The 16,408-nt window shown below is 47.3% G+C and overlaps 2 long non-coding RNA genes across 2 annotated transcripts; both read left to right on the forward strand.

The window, feature by feature from the left end:
• The first annotated feature begins 2,704 nt into the window (after positions 1 to 2,704).
• LOC149990043 (uncharacterized) lies at positions 2,705 to 4,675 on the forward strand. Its single transcript, XR_016508996.1, has 3 exons — positions 2,705 to 2,853; positions 3,018 to 3,100; positions 4,540 to 4,675. It is a non-coding gene; the product is annotated as an uncharacterized LOC149990043 (long non-coding RNA).
• A 1,536-nt stretch (positions 4,676 to 6,211) lies between these two features.
• On the forward strand, positions 6,212 to 8,182 carry LOC149990044 (uncharacterized). Its single transcript, XR_016508997.1, has 3 exons — positions 6,212 to 6,360; positions 6,525 to 6,607; positions 8,047 to 8,182. It is a non-coding gene; the product is annotated as an uncharacterized LOC149990044 (long non-coding RNA).
• Positions 8,183 to 16,408: the final 8,226 nt, after the last annotated feature.

Below are 16,408 nucleotides of genomic sequence, written 5' to 3' on the forward strand. Positions count from 1 at the left end.
GTTCCTTGGTTTCACTACTTTTGGAAACAGTTACCTCACTAAGTCAGTGTAACATGAAAAGCATAATGTAATGATGTCGAAATGGTACAGAGCCCTTTGTTTGTGCACGGCTCTTGACAGGTGTAGACTGTCAGCATCAGAGTCGTTTTGCAAAGTGAAGAAAGTGCCGTACTTCCTATGACTGAGCTGACACGTAAACGAGTTCAGCATTGGTGTCAGTAGTCCTTTGAGCTGAGTGATCAGATGCCTCTAGAACCTGTAAATATGACGCAAATGACTGCGTTTTCCCGAAGGCGGTGGCACCGGCTGTAAGTGGTGATGGAGAAAGCAGCGATGTGCCCAGCCCGTCACAGGCAATAGTGTGGGGAAGGCCAGGGGAGGGGGAGCGAGGGCTGGGTGCAGGTGGTCCAGGCTGGGGACCATGGGGGACATCTGTCAACAGTGTCAGAAGTAAAAGCCAAAGGAAATGGCAAGCTGAAGGCATTTCTCTCACTAGCATGGCTCTCAGATAGTCAGTGCCAGAGCAGTGAAAAGGACAATGCAGGAAACCCTCAGGATTTGAAAACAAACAGACTCTCCTGAGGAATGTAAAAGAGGGAGTGGGCCTTGTGAGGGAAGAGAACAGGCAGACTGGCGACAGGTAACCGAGTGTCTCTAACTGACAAGATGCACAGATGACTGTGTATATACCCACCCTCAGAACCCAGGGCATGGAATTATGCCTTGGTCCTAAGCTCCTTGTAGACTCTATGGGTGTTATCTCTTTGTTGTGTTTTGCCTTTCCGATTTGTTGGTATGGGAGATGAAAAGGGATAGGTGTTGGGATCCAGTACGAAAGAGTCATAATTAATATAACTCTCTTAAGCAATATAATTGATATAATGAAGTCTTTTATTCAGGCCTGCCTTTGGTCTGTTTATTTTAGTGTAAGTAGGGAATAAAGTTAAGTAAATGCCTATTTTGTGTTGGGTTGCCTACGAAAGCTTTTGAAATGCACAAACTTGGTTTGTAAAGACTTTCATTTGTTTTTAGAGAGAGACGAGAGGAAGGAGAGAGGGAGAGAACCATCGACCCATTGCCTCTGGAATGCCACCCGCCTGGGGACTGAACCTGACCGCGAATGGAACGGACGACCTTTCACTTTGCGGGACGATGGCCACACAACTCGCCGCACTGGTTCGTCAGGGCCGCGCCAGCTCATTTCAAGACAAAAAGTAAAAAACAATAAACACGAGGAATAACATCAAAAAAAATAAGTTCGTTTTTTTATAATCTTTAGAATTTCGCCTTTTTCTGCCTTTTTAATTTATGTTGTTATATATCGAGTGTGATTTTTTACTTCTCTACCATCTGGTGGCTTCTCTGTTGTCCTGTAATAATTCAATGCAAAATACGCAGTCAGTGTTCCGCGAGAGCTGGAGCTGGGTGGGTGTGCTCTTTGTGCACTGCCAGAAGGTCGTGTCGTTTCTCATGTAAAGCACTTGAGACTGACATCGGTGCCTGTTTAATGAAGAAGGGCATGCTATGGGCACCTTTCATCCTTGTTCCCTCTGGCTTGAACATTCTGGTGTTTCTGAAGTCAATGGCATGATGAAGGCAAGTTGGCTATTTCAACCCAGTATTGCTTCATTCCTGCCATCAGTGAGCAGCTCTGTGTGACCTTCCTCAGTCACCTGCCTTCCGTGTCCTGCCCTCTCTTACCTGCTATCTGTGACATGCCCAGTATGATGTGCCCTCTGTGACCTGGCTCCAGTGACCTGCCCTAGTGACCTGCTGTCTGTGACCTTGCCCTCTGAAACCTTCATTCTTTGACTAGGCTCCTGTGACCTGCCCTCCTTGACCTGCATTCTATGACCTCCCTCAGTAACATGCTATTACCGGTGTCTGTGACCTGCTCTCTGTGAACTGCCCTCTGGGACCATCCATCTGTGACCTGTATTCAGTGACTGTCCACTGTGACCAGGCATCTGTGACCTGCTCTAAGTTCTGGCTTCCTTCATGTGGTATTTGTGATCTGCTCCCCATGACCTCCCTCAGTGACATGACTTCCATGAGATGCCCTGGTGACCTACCCTCCGTGACTTGGCCCTGTGTCCTCACTCACTGCCCTGCCCTCTTTGACTGCCTCAGTAACATGCTCTCTTTGACCTCCCTCAGTGTCTTGCCCTGTATGCTCTCCCTCACATCTGTGACCTCCTTCATGACCTGCCCTCTGTCATCTGTCTTTTGTGACCTGCCGTCTGTGACTTGCCCTCTATGACCTCGCTCAGTGACTTGCTCTAGTGACCTTCGCTCAGTACTTCCATCAGGACCAGCCCTCTGTGACCTGCCCTCAGTGATGTGATCTGTGTGTCCTATCCTCAGTTCTGCCATCTGTGACCCGACCTCTGTGACCGGCCTTAGGTCTCCGGAACTCTAAGGACATGTGTTGTGACTATAGTCAGTTTTTGTATCTTTAGTTGCTGTGATTCCACCAAGTTGGTTCACAATTTGTGAATATTTCTCAAAGCCTAGGATGTACCGATAACATCTCACCTTCTTTTTTCCTGACAACACTGAGCCAATGAGAAGGTTTTAAAGGGCAGCCGTGCCGAGATTATGACCCCTTTACCAGTTTCCTTCGTAAGGGGACTGTTTTTTGGTATCCGAGGGCTTCTGGTCCTTTGGTTGTGTACATGGTGGCATATAACCTGTTGTCTTCTTTTGAATTAGAACAGAAAAAGTGGACTTGTTGGATATTTTCTCATGCATTGTTTTGGTTTTGTTTGTTTTTCATTGGATCGAGTGGAGGCTGCAAGCAAAGTAATACGCACCGACAGGAGTAGAAGACCTCAGCCGGTCAGAAGGATTGAGGTACTTTGTGATGCTTCCATGATCTTAGCAAACTTTTATGCCCCTGAGTGGAACCGGCTTCACTGCCCTAGGAGACTTTTGTATAGTCCAGATAACGAGTGAGACATCGTATGAGTTTGCTTTTCATGCGCACAGTGATCCCAACCTAAAACTTACCTCCACAGACTGCGTGAGGCACCGTGGAGACCGGGTAGCAGAAACCTGCTTAGAAAAGCCCGCGGTCGTCAGGAAGAGCCATCTAGAAAAGGTAAGGCTTCCTCGCAGCCCTTAAGACCGTTGTTGAGCGCGAACACACTTTATCTCTCCATCAAGGCCAAACTCGTTTCAAAAGCGAAGGAGGTATGATTTCACCTTTCCGTACGTTATTACTGCTCTAGCTCTGTGCATCTTTGGGGCACAGTGAAACAGCATGCTACAAAAGAAGGAGCATATTTGGAAAATGAGCTCCCATGTGCTCTCCTCTGGCTTTGCACCGGCAGCTGCTCTTTCAGCAAACAGTTTCTGATAATGTCTCCATTCCTATGTCTACCAAATTAGCTGATTGAGGGATGTGCACGTCTGCCTTTGCTCTTCATCTGTTGTCCCAACTGCTGCACAAGAACCGTTAGGGTTCGGGCTCCCAACCCGGTTTCACCTTCTTGTTTCTCCCTCTTAGTTCCTTGGTTTCACTACTTTTGGAAACAGTTACCTCACTAAGTCAGTGTAACATGAAAAGCATAATGTAATGATGTCGAAATGGTACAGAGCCCTTTGTTTGTGCACGGCTCTTGACAGGTGTAGACTGTCAGCATCAGAGTCGTTTTGCAAAGTGAAGAAAGTGCCGTACTTCCTATGACTGAGCTGACACGTAAACGAGTTCAGCATTGGTGTCAGTAGTCCTTTGAGCTGAGTGATCAGATGCCTCTAGAACCTATAAATATGACGCAAATGACTGCGTTTTCCCGAAGGCGGTGGCACCGGCTGTAAGTGGTTATGGAGAAAGCAGCGATGTGCCCAGCCCGTCACAGGCAGTAGTGTGGGGAAGGCCAGGGGAGGGGGAGCGAGGGCTGGGTGCAGGTGGTCCAGGCTGGGGACCATGGGGGACATCTGTCAACAGTGTCAGAAGTAAAAGCCAAAGGAAATGGCAAGCTGAAGGCATTTCTCTCACTAGCATGGCTCTCAGATAGTCAGTGCCAGAGCAGTGAAAAGGACAATGCAGGAAACCCTCAGGATTTGAAAACAAACAGACTCTCCTGAGGAATGTAAAAGAGGGAGTGGGCCTTGTGAGGGAAGAGAACAGGCAGACTGGCGACAGGTAACCGAGTGTCTCTAACTGACAAGATGCACAGATGACTGTGTATATACCCACCCTCAGAACCCAGGGCATGGAATTATGCCTTGGTCCTAAGCTCCTTGTAGACTCTATGGGTGTTATCTCTTTGTTGTGTTTTGCCTTTCCGATTTGTTGGTATGGGAGATGAAAAGGGATAGGTGTTGGGATCCAGTACGAAAGAGTCATAATTAATATAACTCTCTTAAGCAATATAATTGATATAATGAAGTCTTTTATTCAGGCCTGCCTTTGGTCTGTTTATTTTAGTGTAAGTAGGGAATAAAGTTAAGTAAATGCCTATTTTGTGTTGGGTTGCCTACGAAAGCTTTTGAAATGCACAAACTTGGTTTGTAAAGACTTTCATTTGTTTTTAGAGAGAGACGAGAGGAAGGAGAGAGGGAGAGAACCATCGACCCATTGCCTCTGGAATGCCACCCGCCTGGGGACTGAACCTGACCGCGAATGGAACGGACGACCTTTCACTTTGCGGGACGATGGCCACACAACTCGCCGCACTGGTTCGTCAGGGCCGCGCCAGCTCATTTCAAGACAAAAAGTAAAAAACAATAAACACGAGGAATAACATCAAAAAAAATAAGTTCGTTTTTTTATAATCTTTAGAATTTCGCCTTTTTCTGCCTTTTTAATTTATGTTGTTATATATCGAGTGTGATTTTTTACTTCTCTACCATCTGGTGGCTTCTCTGTTGTCCTGTAATAATTCAATGCAAAATACGCAGTCAGTGTTCCGCGAGAGCTGGAGCTGGGTGGGTGTGCTCTTTGTGCACTGCCAGAAGGTCGTGTCGTTTCTCATGTAAAGCACTTGAGACTGACATCGGTGCCTGTTTAATGAAGAAGGGCATGCTATGGGCACCTTTCATCCTTGTTCCCTCTGGCTTGAACATTCTGGTGTTTCTGAAGTCAATGGCATGATGAAGGCAAGTTGGCTATTTCAACCCAGTATTGCTTCATTCCTGCCATCAGTGAGCAGCTCTGTGTGACCTTCCTCAGTCACCTGCCTTCCGTGTCCTGCCCTCTCTTACCTGCTATCTGTGACATGCCCAGTATGATGTGCCCTCTGTGACCTGGCTCCAGTGACCTGCCCTAGTGACCTGCTGTCTGTGACCTTGCCCTCTGAAACCTTCATTCTTTGACTAGGCTCCTGTGACCTGCCCTCCTTGACCTGCATTCTATGACCTCCCTCAGTAACATGCTATTACCGGTGTCTGTGACCTGCTCTCTGTGAACTGGCCTCTGGGACCATCCATCTGTGACCTGTATTCAGTGACTGTCCACTGTGACCAGGCATCTGTGACCTGCTCTAAGTTCTGGCTTCCTTCATGTGGTATTTGTGATCTGCTCCCCATGACCTCCCTCAGTGACATGACTTCCATGAGATGCCCTGGTGACCTACCCTCCGTGACTTGGCCCTGTGTCCTCACTCACTGCCCTGCCCTCTTTGACTGCCTCAGTAACATGCTCTCTTTGACCTCCCTCAGTGTCTTGCCCTGTATGCTCTCCCTCACATCTGTGACCTCCTTCATGACCTGCCCTCTGTCATCTGTCTTTTGTGACCTGCCGTCTGTGACTTGCCCTCTATGACCTCGCTCAGTGACTTGCTCTAGTGACCTTCGCTCAGTACTTCCATCAGGACCAGCCCTCTGTGACCTGCCCTCAGTGATGTGATCTGTGTGTCCTATCCTCAGTTCTGCCATCTGTGACCCGACCTCTGTGACCGGCCTTAGGTCTCCGGAACTCTAAGGACATGTGTTGTGACTATAGTCAGTTTTTGTATCTTTAGTTGCTGTGATTCCACCAAGTTGGTTCACAATTTGTGAATATTTCTCAAAGCCTAGGATGTACCGATAACATCTCACCTTCTTTTTTCCTGACAACACTGAGCCAATGAGAAGGTTTTAAAGGGCAGCCGTGCCGAGATTATGACCCCTTTACCAGTTTCCTTCGTAAGGGGACTGTTTTTTGGTATCCGAGGGCTTCTGGTCCTTTGGTTGTGTACAAGGTGGCATATAACCTGTTGTCTTCTTTTGAATTAGAACAGAAAAAGTGGACTTGTTGGATATTTTCTCATGCATTGTTTTGGTTTTGTTTGTTTTTCATTGGATCGAGTGGAGGCTGCAAGCAAAGTAATACGCACCGACAGGAGTAGAAGACCTCAGCCGGTCAGAAGGATTGAGGTACTTTGTGATGCTTCCATGATCTTAGCAAACTTTTATGCCCCTGAGTGGAACCGGCTTCACTGCCCTAGGAGACTTTTGTATAGTCCAGATAACGAGTGAGACATCGTATGAGTTTGCTTTTCATGCGCACAGTGATCCCAACCTAAAACTTACCTCCACAGACTGCGTGAGGCACCGTGGAGACCGGGTAGCAGAAACCTGCTTAGAAAAGCCCGCGGTCGTCAGGAAGAGCCATCTAGAAAAGGTAAGGCTTCCTCGCAGCCCTTAAGACCGTTGTTGAGCGCGAACACACTTTATCTCTCCATCAAGGCCAAACTCGTTTCAAAAGCGAAGGAGGTATGATTTCACCTTTCCGTACGTTATTACTGCTCTAGCTCTGTGCATCTTTGGGGCACAGTGAAACAGCATGCTACAAAAGAAGGAGCATATTTGGAAAATGAGCTCCCATGTGCTCTCCTCTGGCTTTGCACCGGCAGCTGCTCTTTCAGCAAACAGTTTCTGATAATGTCTCCATTCCTATGTCTACCAAATTAGCTGATTGAGGGATGTGCACGTCTGCCTTTGCTCTTCATCTGTTGTCCCAACTGCTGCACAAGAACCGTTAGGGTTCGGGCTCCCAACCCGGTTTCACCTTCTTGTTTCTCCCTCTTAGTTCCTTGGTTTCACTACTTTTGGAAACAGTTACCTCACTAAGTCAGTGTAACATGAAAAGCATAATGTAATGATGTCGAAATGGTACAGAGCCCTTTGTTTGTGCACGGCTCTTGACAGGTGTAGACTGTCAGCATCAGAGTCGTTTTGCAAAGTGAAGAAAGTGCCGTACTTCCTATGACTGAGCTGACACGTAAACGAGTTCAGCATTGGTGTCAGTAGTCCTTTGAGCTGAGTGATCAGATGCCTCTAGAACCTATAAATATGACGCAAATGACTGCGTTTTCCCGAAGGCGGTGGCACCGGCTGTAAGTGGTTATGGAGAAAGCAGCGATGTGCCCAGCCCGTCACAGGCAGTAGTGTGGGGAAGGCCAGGGGAGGGGGAGCGAGGGCTGGGTGCAGGTGGTCCAGGCTGGGGACCATGGGGGACATCTGTCAACAGTGTCAGAAGTAAAAGCCAAAGGAAATGGCAAGCTGAAGGCATTTCTCTCACTAGCATGGCTCTCAGATAGTCAGTGCCAGAGCAGTGAAAAGGACAATGCAGGAAACCCTCAGGATTTGAAAACAAACAGACTCTCCTGAGGAATGTAAAAGAGGGAGTGGGCCTTGTGAGGGAAGAGAACAGGCAGACTGGCGACAGGTAACCGAGTGTCTCTAACTGACAAGATGCACAGATGACTGTGTATATACCCACCCTCAGAACCCAGGGCATGGAATTATGCCTTGGTCCTAAGCTCCTTGTAGACTCTATGGGTGTTATCTCTTTGTTGTGTTTTGCCTTTCCGATTTGTTGGTATGGGAGATGAAAAGGGATAGGTGTTGGGATCCAGTACGAAAGAGTCATAATTAATATAACTCTCTTAAGCAATATAATTGATATAATGAAGTCTTTTATTCAGGCCTGCCTTTGGTCTGTTTATTTTAGTGTAAGTAGGGAATAAAGTTAAGTAAATGCCTATTTTGTGTTGGGTTGCCTACGAAAGCTTTTGAAATGCACAAACTTGGTTTGTAAAGACTTTCATTTGTTTTTAGAGAGAGACGAGAGGAAGGAGAGAGGGAGAGAACCATCGACCCATTGCCTCTGGAATGCCACCCGCCTGGGGACTGAACCTGACCGCGAATGGAACGGACGACCTTTCACTTTGCGGGACGATGGCCACACAACTCGCCGCACTGGTTCGTCAGGGCCGCGCCAGCTCATTTCAAGACAAAAAGTAAAAAACAATAAACACGAGGAATAACATCAAAAAAAATAAGTTCGTTTTTTTATAATCTTTAGAATTTCGCCTTTTTCTGCCTTTTTAATTTATGTTGTTATATATCGAGTGTGATTTTTTACTTCTCTACCATCTGGTGGCTTCTCTGTTGTCCTGTAATAATTCAATGCAAAATACGCAGTCAGTGTTCCGCGAGAGCTGGAGCTGGGTGGGTGTGCTCTTTGTGCACTGCCAGAAGGTCGTGTCGTTTCTCATGTAAAGCACTTGAGACTGACATCGGTGCCTGTTTAATGAAGAAGGGCATGCTATGGGCACCTTTCATCCTTGTTCCCTCTGGCTTGAACATTCTGGTGTTTCTGAAGTCAATGGCATGATGAAGGCAAGTTGGCTATTTCAACCCAGTATTGCTTCATTCCTGCCATCAGTGAGCAGCTCTGTGTGACCTTCCTCAGTCACCTGCCTTCCGTGTCCTGCCCTCTCTTACCTGCTATCTGTGACATGCCCAGTATGATGTGCCCTCTGTGACCTGGCTCCAGTGACCTGCCCTAGTGACCTGCTGTCTGTGACCTTGCCCTCTGAAACCTTCATTCTTTGACTAGGCTCCTGTGACCTGCCCTCCTTGACCTGCATTCTATGACCTCCCTCAGTAACATGCTATTACCGGTGTCTGTGACCTGCTCTCTGTGAACTGGCCTCTGGGACCATCCATCTGTGACCTGTATTCAGTGACTGTCCACTGTGACCAGGCATCTGTGACCTGCTCTAAGTTCTGGCTTCCTTCATGTGGTATTTGTGATCTGCTCCCCATGACCTCCCTCAGTGACATGACTTCCATGAGATGCCCTGGTGACCTACCCTCCGTGACTTGGCCCTGTGTCCTCACTCACTGCCCTGCCCTCTTTGACTGCCTCAGTAACATGCTCTCTTTGACCTCCCTCAGTGTCTTGCCCTGTATGCTCTCCCTCACATCTGTGACCTCCTTCATGACCTGCCCTCTGTCATCTGTCTTTTGTGACCTGCCGTCTGTGACTTGCCCTCTATGACCTCGCTCAGTGACTTGCTCTAGTGACCTTCGCTCAGTACTTCCATCAGGACCAGCCCTCTGTGACCTGCCCTCAGTGATGTGATCTGTGTGTCCTATCCTCAGTTCTGCCATCTGTGACCCGACCTCTGTGACCGGCCTTAGGTCTCCGGAACTCTAAGGACATGTGTTGTGACTATAGTCAGTTTTTGTATCTTTAGTTGCTGTGATTCCACCAAGTTGGTTCACAATTTGTGAATATTTCTCAAAGCCTAGGATGTACCGATAACATCTCACCTTCTTTTTTCCTGACAACACTGAGCCAATGAGAAGGTTTTAAAGGGCAGCCGTGCCGAGATTATGACCCCTTTACCAGTTTCCTTCGTAAGGGGACTGTTTTTTGGTATCCGAGGGCTTCTGGTCCTTTGGTTGTGTACATGGTGGCATATAACCTGTTGTCTTCTTTTGAATTAGAACAGAAAAAGTGGACTTGTTGGATATTTTCTCATGCATTGTTTTGGTTTTGTTTGTTTTTCATTGGATCGAGTGGAGGCTGCAAGCAAAGTAATACGCACCGACAGGAGTAGAAGACCTCAGCCGGTCAGAAGGATTGAGGTACTTTGTGATGCTTCCATGATCTTAGCAAACTTTTATGCCCCTGAGTGGAACCGGCTTCACTGCCCTAGGAGACTTTTGTATAGTCCCGATAACGAGTGAGACATCGTATGAGTTTGCTTTTCATGCGCACAGTGATCCCAACCTAAAACTTACCTCCACAGACTGCGTGAGGCACCGTGGAGACCGGGTAGCAGAAACCTGCTTAGAAAAGCCCGCGGTCGTCAGGAAGAGCCATCTAGAAAAGGTAAGGCTTCCTCGCAGCCCTTAAGACCGTTGTTGAGCGCGAACACACTTTATCTCTCCATCAAGGCCAAACTCGTTTCAAAAGCGAAGGAGGTATGATTTCACCTTTCCGTACGTTATTACTGCTCTAGCTCTGTGCATCTTTGGGGCACAGTGAAACAGCATGCTACAAAAGAAGGAGCATATTTGGAAAATGAGCTCCCATGTGCTCTCCTCTGGCTTTGCACCGGCAGCTGCTCTTTCAGCAAACAGTTTCTGATAATGTCTCCATTCCTATGTCTACCAAATTAGCTGATTGAGGGATGTGCACGTCTGCCTTTGCTCTTCATCTGTTGTCCCAACTGCTGCACAAGAACCGTTAGGGTTCGGGCTCCCAACCCGGTTTCACCTTCTTGTTTCTCCCTCTTAGTTCCTTGGTTTCACTACTTTTGGAAACAGTTACCTCACTAAGTCAGTGTAACATGAAAAGCATAATGTAATGATGTCGAAATGGTACAGAGCCCTTTGTTTGTGCACGGCTCTTGACAGGTGTAGACTGTCAGCATCAGAGTCGTTTTGCAAAGTGAAGAAAGTGCCGTACTTCCTATGACTGAGCTGACACGTAAACGAGTTCAGCATTGGTGTCAGTGGTCCTTTGAGCTGAGTGATCAGATGCCTCTAGAACCTATAAATATGACGCAAATGACTGCGTTTTCCCGCAGACGGTGGCACCGGCTGTAAGTGGTGATGGAGAAAGCAGCGATGTGCCCAGCCCGTCACAGGCAGTAGTGTGGGGAAGGCCAGGGGAGGGGGAGCGAGGGCTGGGTGCAGGTGGTCCAGGCTGGGGACCATGGGGGACATCTGTCAACAGTGTCAGAAGTAAAAGCCAAAGGAAATGGCAAGCTGAAGGCATTTCTCTCACTAGCATGGCTCTCAGTCAGTGCCAGAGCAGTGAAAAGGACAGTGCAGGAAACCCTCAGGATTTGAAAACAAACAGACTCTCCTGAGGAATGTAAAAGAGGGAGTGGGCCTTGTGAGGGAAGAGAACAGGCAGACCGGCGACAGGTAACCGAGTGTCTCTAAGTGACAAGATGCACAGATGTACACTGACTGTGTATATACCCACCCATAGAACCCAGGGCATGGAATTATGGCTTGGTCCTAAGCTCCTTGTAGACTCTATGGGTGTTATCTCTTTGTTGTGTTTTGCCTTTCCGATTTGTTGGTATGGGAGATGAAAAGGGATAGGTGTTGGGATCCAGTACGAAAGAGTCATAATTAATATAACTCTCTTAAGCAATATAATTGATATAATGAAGTCTTTTATTCAGGCCTGCCTTTGGTCTGTTTATTTTAGTGTAAGTAGGTAATAAAGTTAAGTAAATGCCTACTTTGTCTTGGGTTGCCTACGAAAGCTTTTGAAATGCACAAACTTGGTTTGTAAAGACTGTCATTTATTTTTAGAGAGAGACGAGAAGAAGGAGAGAGGGAGAGAACCATCGACCCATTGCCTCTGGAATGCCACCCGCCTGGGGACTGAACCTGACCGCGAATGGAACGGACGACCTTTCACTTTGCGGGACGATGCCCATACAACTCTCAGCACCGGTTCTTCAGGGCTGCACAAACTGATTTGAAGACAAAATGTAAAAAACAATAAACACAATAAATAACATCAAAAAAAAGTAAGTTCCTTTTTTTATAATCTTTAGAATTTCGCCTTTTTCTGCGTTTTTAATTTATGTTGTTATATATCAAGTGTGATTTTTTGCTTCTCTACCATCTGGTGGCTTCTCTGTTTTTCTGTAATAATTCAATGCAAAATACGCAGTCAGTGTTCCGCGAGAGCTGGAGCTGGGTGGGTGTGCTCTTTGTGCACTGCCAGAAGGTCGTGTCGTTTCTCATGTAAAGCACTTGAAACTGACATCAATGCCTGTTTAGTGAAGAAGGGCATGCTATGGGCACCTTTCATCCTTGTTCCCTCTGGCTTGAACGTTCTGGTGTTTCTGAAGTCAATGGCATGATGAAGGCAAGTTGGCTATTTCTACCCAGTATTGCTTCATTCCTGCCATCAGTGAGCAGCTCTGTGTGACCTGCCTCAGTCACCTGCCTTCCGTGTCCTGCCGTCTCTTACCTGCCACCTGTGACATGCCCAGTATGATGTGCCCTCTGTGACCTGGCTCCAGTGACCTGCCCTAGTGACCTGCTGTCTGTGACCTGCCCTCTGAAACCTTCATTCTTTGACTAGGCTCCTGTGACCTGCCCTCCTTGACCTGCATTCTATGACCTCCCTCAGTAACATGCTATGACCGCTGTGTGTGACCTGCTCTCTGTGAACTGCCCTCTGGGCCCATCCATCTGTGACCTGTACTCAGTGACTGTCCACTGTGACCAGGCATCTGTGACCTGCTCTAAGTTCTGGCTTCCTTCATGTGGTATTTGTGATCTGCTCTCCATTACCTCCCTCAGTGACATGATCATATTGGGTTATCTAGGTGGGCCCAATGTAAGCACATCTAATCAATACCTTGTATGTGATGATGGCAGCAAGAGGTTGAAGTGATGAGTGGTAGGGGCCACAAGCCAAGGCTTACAGGCACCTCTAGAAGCTGGACAAGCAAGGAAACAGATTCTCCATTAGAGCCACCAGAAGGAATCCACCTGCTGACATTTGGTTTTGATCTGTAAGACTCATTTTGACTTAGTAGAGCTGTAATAGAATAAATTTATGTTGTTTTAAGCCACTAGGTTTGTGGTGATTTGTTATAGCAGCAATAGGAAACATACAGATGTTAAGTAACAACTTGCCCAATGTCACACATTAGATAGGATGAGGCAAGGACTAAAATCAAAAGTGATGTCAACTGTATTTCAATAAAACTGGGGAAATAACCCAGAAAATAAGACTGACTGTTCCAAAGCACGGATTTTTTTTTTTTTCCCAAGGCTTATGTTATCACATAAGAAAACTGCTTGGGAATTAGCTCAGACTGTTTTGAAGAGCTTGTCTGCCAGTCTCCTTCCTTTCTTTCTTGCTTAAGGCACAGTGTGTACTTATGGAGACACTAAGTGATACTAATTGCTAAAATGCTGCGATGATAGATAGGGGTCGAATTCTGTGGATCCATGAAGCATTTTTTGAATAGTAGAGTGGAAAGAGAACAGATTACAGTTAGGACCCCCATTCCTAGTACTGGGACTAACTAGCTCTGAGGCTTGAGCAAACCCTTACACATTTCTGGGGCTCATTTTGCTCATCTGCAGGATAGAGCTTGAGTTAATTTTTTAAAAAGATTTTATTTATTTATTTTTAGAGAGAAGGGAAGGAAGGGAGAAAGAGAGGGAAAGAAACATCAGTGTGCAGCTGCCTCTTGCACACCCCCAACTGGGGACCTGGCCCACAACCCAAGCATGTGCCCTGACTGGGAATCGAACCAGCAACCCTTTGGTTCACAGGCCAGCACTCAATTCACTGAGCCACACCAGCCAGGGCAAGCAAATGGTTTTGATGTTCCTTTAGTGTTGCTGTTTCTCAAGACTACCGGTATGTCCTGTCCCTCCTCCCCAGCACATGCGCTGTGAAGCCATTAAGCCCAGGAGTTCAGTGTTAGCAACTCGGATGCCAGTTCATTTATTATTTAACCACAGAAAGGGAAAGAATCTTCTCCTCTTCCAGAGGGGCAAGCCTTAGTAGAGATCATCTTCAAGTCCCTGAGTCTCAGACACTTTGCAGATCAAGCTTAAAAGTTAATTAACAACGAGCAAAGTTGAAGAGAATAATCTTAGTTTGTAAATTCTTTAAATGCACATCATAAAGTATTATTTGAATGGTTCAAGATGAAAAATGATTCTAGCTGATTCCAGAAATGACCATACTCCATGCTATCTGGTGCCGGAGTCTGAAATGGGAGCTGGAAATATGATCCGGGCCTTTGGTAAATGATCTTAGGGGCCCCAGTACATGAGAATCAAGGCCATCTCAGATTATGTGTTCAAATTAAATGCCAATTTGTTAGCCTAGAGCAACGGTGAGGATTTAGCAATGCTGTAGTGATAACTTGTGGGTTTCAGGCAGCCTTTATGGTAATACCTGGCATGTCAGAACTTTGCATCTGAGATGTGTGGGAACCACAGCACACACTCCTCCCCCATTCTGTGCTGTCCCGGGTGCCGTTCTATGAATGCTGCTGATGTTACCCAGATTTCTTTGTCAGCTTTTCTTTGCTTTCTGCACTGCAGATGTCCAGGAACACATTGATTATTAACCTGACCAATCAATGAATAATAAACAGTCCCATGGCCCTAAAGTACTTCCCTTTCTTGACTGCTCTAAACTGTACTCAACACTATCATCCTTTTCTAGATGGTGTTTCCACCTTATTAGATGGTGCTTTACTCTGTCCTCTCCCCTTCTCGCTGCTCCTGCTTAGTCTGACCTCTGGCTTCCCATCTTCCCTTTGCCTGCTCACCCCTAGCCTTCCATGTCCATCCTTGGTTCCCAATTCTTTCCTCTGTACGTTGTCCCCCTTGATCACCTCGTCCAACACAGTGTTCGGTCAGCACCCTGGTGCAGACCACCCTGGAGTCTACAGAGAGCACTGAGCCCTCTCCAGCCTCAGTTTCCCCTGGCTGAAGCTGCCTGGATCCCAGAGCCCAGGTCCAATCCCACCTCTGCACTCAGGAACAGCTCTGTGAATGTGAACAAGTGAGTAAAGCCTCAGTTTCCTTGTCTGTAAAATGGGGAGAATAATATAATCTGTCTCACACACAGAGTTGCAGCAAACATTAAAGAAGTTAATTTTGTGAAGGGATTGACACTTTTTAAATATTTTTAAATTTTTAATTATTTTTTTATCTGTACCCAAGGACATGCTTTATTCATTTTAGAGAGGGTAAGGGAGGGAGAGGGAGAAGGAGAGAAACATCAGTGGTTGCCTCTTGTATGCTCCCCAACCACGGACCGAACCTGTAACCCAGGCGTGTGCCCTGACCAGGAATCAAACCTGTGACCTTTCAGTTTATGGGACAACACTCCAGCCAACTGAGCCACACCGGCGAGGGCAATCATTGTGCTTTGTAGCTTGTATGTTCTGTTAGCAGATCCAATGCACACCCTCCTCCCTAAAAGCAGAACAAAACAGAACAAAGCACAACACTTCACACACCCTCTCCAATGATTCCCGCTTCTGTTCATGGTATCACCCGCCTCCCCATTTTCTAGACCCAAAAGCTGAACATCACCTCTGAGCCTCTCCCTTTTGTGCTTTTATCTAATGCATTGCCACGTCCTGTCTCTCAATTCAAACCTGGCTCTTCCTCCCTAGTCGCCTAATTTGCTTTGATCACTGTCACGGTTCCCTAACCGACCTCCCTCACTGGTGTTTTACTTACCTGCACCTTGTGGAAATGTCCATCTTGGCCTCGAGTTGCAATTGCACACTCCCCTGGTTCTCAACGAACTTCCACTGACTCACCCTTCTCGTGACTAAGAGCCGATTCCTCAGTGTGCTGTCCCAGTGCCCACAGCAGGGTCGAGGCTGGTTGGCCGTGTGCCAGGGCCAGGAGACCGCTGCGTTCTGACTGCTGGCAGGCGGGGGCAGGGGGTGGGGTCAGTGTGGGTGGCAGCAAATGTGAGTCACTCGGTTGTGGCAGAGAGTATGCAGAGAGAATGGAAATTTGAAGCTAGATTGCCAAAACATCAAAAATCATATGGGCATGAGTGACATTCGATCAGAAATATTGATCACACATCTAAGTGCCAGACTCCATGGCTTGGCATTGGCAATACAGCATGGAGGGAGCACAGTGTCTGCTCTCAAGGATTTGCAGTTGGAGGGGGAGACAGTAAATCCGCGGGCCCTTAGCACAGCCTGAAAACCGCTGCGCTGTTCTGCGGGAGCTCACCCCCACGTCGGGGGCGGTGGGGGGCTCCCAGGAGGAAAGCACATTTCAGCTGAGACAGAAGCCTGAGGACTCGCTCAGCCAGGTGAGGGTTCAGAGGTAACAGCAGAGAGGGGCTATCAGGGGAGGGGCTGCCTTGGCCCCACCAAGACGCAGGGGTGGTCTGTCCCAGGCTTAGGTGCGGGCCGTGGTGAAGCGGGCTAAGACGTAAGGCTGAGGTGACAAGCAGGATTATGAACTTTCTTACCAGGATAAGGGGCAGCGAACTGCTAGGTTTTAAGCAGAGGAGTGGTTGCATCCAATGTTCTTTGTTCTCAGAAGCTGAGGGAAAGGCTGGGATGTTGGTTGGGAAGAGTCTGAGTACATCAATAATTAGCACTCAGACAAGTTCAGAAATCCTATTTCAACAGCTCAA

This window comes from Furipterus horrens, unplaced genomic scaffold (genome assembly GCF_987537825.1).
Source record: "Furipterus horrens unplaced genomic scaffold, mFurHor1.1.pri manual_scaffold_33, whole genome shotgun sequence".
Lineage (NCBI taxonomy): Eukaryota > Metazoa > Chordata > Mammalia > Chiroptera > Furipteridae > Furipterus > Furipterus horrens.